Source organism: Magnolia sinica, chromosome 3, assembly GCF_029962835.1.
Source record: "Magnolia sinica isolate HGM2019 chromosome 3, MsV1, whole genome shotgun sequence".
NCBI classification, from domain to species: domain Eukaryota; kingdom Viridiplantae; phylum Streptophyta; class Magnoliopsida; order Magnoliales; family Magnoliaceae; genus Magnolia; species Magnolia sinica.
This window is the reverse complement of record NC_080575.1, coordinates 70,428,980-70,435,725: the sequence shown is the minus strand read 5'-3', so window position 1 is coordinate 70,435,725 and position 6,746 is coordinate 70,428,980. Positions and strand designations below refer to the sequence as shown.

The 6,746-nt window shown below is 36.4% G+C and overlaps 1 non-coding gene across 1 annotated transcript; it reads left to right on the top strand.

Annotated features, from left to right (window-relative positions):
• Positions 1-2,991: 2,991 nt before the first annotated feature.
• LOC131241687 (small nucleolar RNA R71) lies at positions 2,992-3,098 on the top strand. Its single transcript, XR_009169244.1, has one exon. It is a non-coding gene; the product is annotated as a small nucleolar RNA R71 (small nucleolar RNA).
• The last annotated feature ends 3,648 nt before the right edge of the window (positions 3,099-6,746 follow it).

Below are 6,746 nucleotides of genomic sequence, written 5' to 3'. Positions count from 1 at the left end.
CTACGACAATCCAACCATTTCCATTCTCTTGTGTCAGTGGCAAAGCAGATATGACTCCGGCTATAACTTGGGGCCTCTCATTCTTGCTTGTGGTAAGCTGAACCTTATGATTTATGAGCTGATTCGTTACATACTCTACTAGAAACCCGGTCGTTGTGAAATAGAAGTTCGTCTTTTTCATTGTGCTTGTCATTGATCGTAATTTGAAGTTTTGTCTTCTTCAAATTCCTTCAAATAAAAAAATAAAATCAAAATTAGCATTTAGATAATTAAATATTCTATCTTAGAGATGAAGGGGAGGATGTTTCCCGTTAAGAGTCGCCATTTTGGCATCGAGAAGATGCCAAACTATGACAAAAGTTCCCAAAACTTTCTCGATATTAATCTTAAATAAGACAATCTTCCCCATCAGAGTCGCCATTTTGTTTTGACAAGAAATAAATGCATTCAATTTGGGAGATTATCTTATTTAATCATAATAAAGAGAACATTCATCATATTTATTCATACTGAGTTCATTTACATCCTTTGATTTTCCTTAATTCTAAGATAGAATATCTAGAATACAAGAATTGAGAGAGTTTGAATATTAAATCCAGATATCAAATTCGATAGCATTTTGGCTTGTGATTTGATCATCTCATTGAGAGAAAGTTGTGCTGCTCTGATCATCTGATCTCTCTTTCTTGAGCTCATGTTCCTATACAAAAGGAAGATTGAAGATCGCATTTTATCCTGCCATTTTGGTAGCATTTTGGCTCTTGAGTGTTCACTCCCGCGCAGCAACAGGGTATTGCGTGGTCCCGTGCAACACCATGTTGTTGCACAGTCCGGCGCAAAGCTCCTTTCTCTTCTTCCTCCCTTCTCCTCTTGGTACCTTCAAACTTCTCTTCTTCTCTGAAGCTTTGATCTTCTTCAGAATCTTCAATGTATGCAAATGAGAGGGGGAGTGGGGTATTTATAGGCCTCCACACGTGCGAACCCTTGAAGTCCATGCCGTGGGCCCACCTTTCATCAAATCTCAGCCGTCCACGTCAGCATACCCAGATCTTCATTTGAGCCTATCCACGCAACACCTCACACCCTTTTTGCGGGTTTGCACAACACTATGGTGTTGCGTGGTCTGGCATAAAGGCCTCAATCTTCTAAATCAAACTGCCACTTGTGCAGGCTCGCTCCTCTGAGAAAGGCCTCTGTGCGGACTCGCGTAACTGACACCTTTTACACGGGTCGGCATAATGCCATGATTTTTCCCTTTGTCCCGCATTTTCTTCACTACTTTTCATGATTCTTTCTTTTATTTTCCCCTTTTCTAATCCATTGTTGGTCCTTTATTTAATGCCTCAACAAAGAGATTTTAGTTCAATCATGTCTATGGTTGGCTAAACCTCTTAGATAAGGCTAAAAGGTGAAGCTTGTAATGTCATGGGATGTTTCTTTTACTTTGATTCATGTTTATGTTGAACCTTCTTCGATTCTAGTTTGATTTTAAAGGAATACTTTTAATTCTTAATGGTTTATTATGACTCAAATTACAGTAGATCTGTAATAGCTTTGAGTATCTTCTTTTCCTGATTTTGAGATTGTGGGATTGGTAAATCTTGTTGTTAGCCATTGTCTCATGGGCATGTTTTGGTGATGGAATCTCTTCCAATTATCACAATTCTCCTCCATTGAGAATTAGGTCAAGGAAAGTTTAGATTTATCTTAATTGTATATCTTCCAATTGGATAGGATAGGACACCAATTCCAATCGTGTGACTTAAATCAAGTAAGAGGGCTCCTTGGTCTCTACAAGTGGGTATTGGAAACCCTAGTTACTACCTTTGAATTTGTTAGCTTTTAATCACTTTAATCACAATTACTGTTTCAATTTTTCATATTTAGTTTTAGTTCTTCATCTAGTTCTAGTTCTAGTTAAATTTAGAATACACACGAGATAAGTCCCTGTGCATTCGACCTCGATCTTATCGAGATTATTACTATATCGCAACCCTACACTTGGGGTTATGAATAGCATCTAGTAGAGGAATATTAACCTTCACTTGTTTTAACACTTCTAAAATGTCCCAAGAGTTAGAGAGAGGTTTTGGTGCAATCAACTGTTAGGGCAATGGTGCGATTGGCTTGCCTTGAAGTTCCAGTTCTAATTCTTGTGGAGTAGTGCTAGGTCTATCTGTTTCATCTATTTTTGGGTCCTTAGACTTTTTAGCCCTTACCAGAATAGATTTGTCAATTGTTTTCCCACTCCTAAGGGTGGTGATAGACTTAGCTTGCTCTATTTGATTTGAAGAGCTTGGATCACTTATTTCATATTATGGTTTGGGATCGTGGAAAGGTTGAGCAAGAAGCATCCCCTTCTCTATAACCATAACACGTGAATCCATCTTTTGCATAAATTTTATAAGTTCTCGTAATGCTTGGGTAAGCTTTTGAGTTAATGAGGAATTATGAACCGGTTCTTCTTGAGGTTTCTCTTGATTTGGAATTTAATTAGTGAATCCTTGAAAAGTAGCAGTATGTCCATTACTCCAAGTAAATTTTGGATGATTTCCTAACTAGGATTGTATGTATTGGAGATGGGTCCATTGAAAGGCCTTTGGAAATTATTTACGGCATTAGATTGCTCATTCAGTAATTCTTGAAAAGCAGATATTGTTAGGCAATTTTCAGTTGTGTGAATGTTGCAAGCACAAATACCGCAAACAATGTCCTTAGCCTTATCCTTCTTTAGTTCCATGGCCTCCAATTTCCTTATGAGATTAGCCACTCTAGCATTGATATCATCATCCACTTTTAGAATGTACATTCCACCCTTCTCCTTTGATTGAGTGGCCTAGAGGTGGTGCTCGATTTTGGGGAGGCGTCCAAATAATCCCACACATCATCGACATTTTTGTTCATGAATTCCCCATTGCACATTATCTCAACCAATTGGCGCATGAAGGATGTCAGTCCATCATAGAAAAATGTGTAATGCGCTATGTTTCAAAACCATGTTGTCGGCATGAACTGATAAGATCCTTGAACCACTCCCAACATTGGAGGAATGTTTCATCTTCCTTTTGGATGAAGTTCATGATTGACTTTCTGAGGGTGTTTATTTTATGGTGTGGGAAAATTTTCTATATGAACTCCCTTGTCATATCGTTCCATCTACTAATAAATCGATGATGTAGCGAATGCAACCACGTCTTAGTTTTCTCTTTTAAAGAAAAGGGAAAGAGTTTCAGCCTGACCGTGTCATCGGACACGTTAGGAAAATATAAAGTAGCTATGATCTCATCAAACTCTTTCAAGTGTAAATATGAATTTTTAGATTCAAGTTCATGGAATTTTGGATGGAATTGGATCACCCCTAGCTTGATATCTATATGTCTCATATTTTCTAAAAAAAACCATGCATAAGGGCATGCTCACCACCGTCAATTGTAAATAATCTTGTAAAGTACGAGGCGGGAGGTGCTTGATGCACCTCATTCTCATCCTGGATTTCATCAACCCTAGGTTGAGGTGGATTTGGAGGCTAATTGGCTGGTTGATTGACAGCCATAACTTCAGTTAACTCTGTAGATCTCGAGTGGTGTCTAATCCTGTGATGGATAGATAACCCCTCAACCAATCCTCCTTCACTCAAGAGATGTCGAGTGTTGTCATGGACCCACTTGGGCACGAAACACTCCCAGCCCTTAATTTTAGAATCTAACCTAAACCTAAAAGGAAAGAGGGAAATATAAATCTAGAAAAAGAAAGAGAATTAGAAAGAAGTTACAAAATTAGAAGTTTCTATATTGGAATCCTACAGAAGAAAAAGGAAAACAAATTGGTTTCTAAAAAAGAAATAAGAAAGCAACCTAGTTTCTAAAAACAAATTAGGAAAGTTTCTAATCCTAGAAATAGAAAGTTAATTAGTTTCTAAAAATAAATTAGAAAAATCCTAACCTAAAAATAGAAAGTAAACAAACCCTAATCTTAACCTAATTCTAAAAATAGTTAATCTCAGAAAAACGTAACCATTAGTCCCCAACAACGGTGCCAAAAACTTGTTCACAACCCCAAGCATAGGGTCGCGATGTAGTAATAATCTCGGTAAGACCAAGGTCGAATCTATAGGGACTGAACTTATACGTTTCTGAAATTAAGTATAACTAGAACTAGAAGAAGATGTGAATCTAATTCTAAAGTAATTGAGAGAGTAATTGTGATTAAAGTAATTAAAGCTTGTAAATTTAAAGTTGGGAACTAGAGTTTTCAAGGATCCACTTGTAGCAATTGGGGTGATACTATACTTGATTCAAGGACACAACTAGAATCGGAGTCCTATCTTATCCAGTTAGAAGAAGAGATGGTCAGATCTCTGAACTTCTCATGAATTTAATCATCAAAGAAGGAGAATTGGGAAGATTGGAAGGGATTCTGTCACCTAAACATGCCCATGGGACAATGACAAACAATAGGATTTAACAAACCATCAATCTCAAAATAAGAAAGGACGATATTCAAAGTAATCGCAGATCTATTGTAATTTGTCACAACAAACCATTAAAAACTAAAAATATTCTTTATAATCAAACTAGAATCAAAGAGAGTTCAACATAAACATGAATCAAAGCAATAAAAACATCCCATCATGCTACAAGCTTCACCTCTTAGCCCTAGCTGTTGAGGTTCAAATATTGCATATCGAACTCCATTCATATCTTGATTTTATGTAGATAATACTGCTTAATGTCCTATTTTACTCATGTTTTTGTTGAAAGGTGAATTTAAGAGCTTGGATTGGAAAAGATGCTAAAAGCATGGATTTGATGCTCAAAGATCACCAAAGCTAAGAATGGATCTTAGGAGACAAAGATTGAAGATTTCAAGGTCCCAAGATTCAAGAAAACCAAGTGGAGAAGGAACGAAGTCGAAAGAACAAGTGCAGAATTCATATTGATTGTGTTATCGATCACCATTCGATGACATCAAAGCTACCATTTGATGACATCGAACACAGGTCAATGACATCTAATTTATGAAAGAAAATCGAATTGGTCGTTGGAAAAATTGAAGATGTTTTTCGATGACTTGAGAACTTGTTTGATGACTTGAATCTCTGCTCAATGACATCGAAGGCTTTTTTGATGACATCAAATTTTCTATGGAATTTTAGCAAAACTCGCTGGACATATTGAGCACTATTTTCGATTACTTGAAGCACTCCTTAATGACATCGTAGACCCGCTTAATGACATCGAAGGTCTCTTCTATGGCATCAAATTTATTGAAGAAATTGGATTAACTCTTTGGACTGTTTTAGACACATTATAGATTCCTCGAACAACTCTTGATGACATCGAAGGTAGGTTCGTTGACATCGAAGGTTACAGAGTCTGGATGAGGTTACAAAAGTGCAGAAAAAGATACCTTCGATGACATTGAAGGCTGTTCGATGTCATCGAACGAATTGCGCAAATTTACGCGGAATGCGTAAATTTGAGGCAATTTCCAGATTTGTTCAAAGAGGTGTAAAAGGAGGTATTGCACAACTATAAATAGGAGTCCCCAGGGCATCCCCATGGATCTATCTAATCAATCTAAGGTTTGGAGGAGCGAAGCACAAGGGCGGAGAGCCGTCGCCGAGCATTTTTCTTCTTTCTTTCTTAGTTTTTCATGATTTCTTCTAGGGTTTTAGATCCAATCATGTCTATGGTTGGCTAAACATCTTAGCTAAGGCTAAGAGGTGAAGCTTGTAGCGTGATTGGGAAGTTAGTTTTGTTTTGATTCATGTTTTTTTAAACTCTCTTAGATTTTATTTTGATTATAAGGAATATTTTTAGTTATTAATGGTTTGTTGTGACAAATTACAATAGATCAGCAATTGCTTTGAATATCTTCTTTTCTTGAATTGAGATTGTGAAATTACCAACTCCCGTTGTTCACCATCGTCCCTTGGGCATGGTAGGATGATGTAATCCTTACTAACTTTCACAATTCTCTTATGATTGGTTGTAGGATTATTAAATCCTCTTGTATGCCTAGTCTCCTGGGCATGGTTAGGTGATGGAATCGCTTTCAAATCCTCACAACTCTCATCTATTGATGATTAGATCCACGAGAAGTTCAGAGATCTGACAAATCTCTTCTTACCAATTGGAAAAGATAGAAGTCTGATTCCAGTTGTGTCCTTGAATAAAGCGAGGTAGCATCATGAGAACCTACAAGTGGATCCTTGGAAACCCTAATTCCCACCTTTAATTTCTTAAGTTTCTAATTTCATACATCATAATTACTCACTTTAATTTCAGATTTAGGTTTACATCATCTTCTAGTTCTACTTCTAGTTGTTTTCAGAATACACACAAGATTAGTCCCTATGGATTTGACCTCGGTATCATCGAGATTATTACTACATCACATCCCTACACTTAGGGTTGTGAACAAGTTTTTGGGGCCATTGCTGGGGGATCAATGGTTGCATTTTTCTGAGATTAACTAGTTTTGGAATTAGTTTAAGATTAGGGTTTTTCTATTTTGTATTTTTAGGATTAGAGTTTGTTTAAATTACTTTAAAAACTAACTTTGCTTTCTTATTCTAGGTTTAGAAACTTTCCTTTTCTATTTTTAGAAACTAACTTTTTTCACTTTTTAATTCTAGAATAGAAACTTTTCTAATTTTTTTTTAGAAACTAACTTTTTAATTTTTAGAAACTTTCTAGTTTCTATTTTTAGAAGCTAGGTTGCTTTTTTATTTCTTTTTTTGA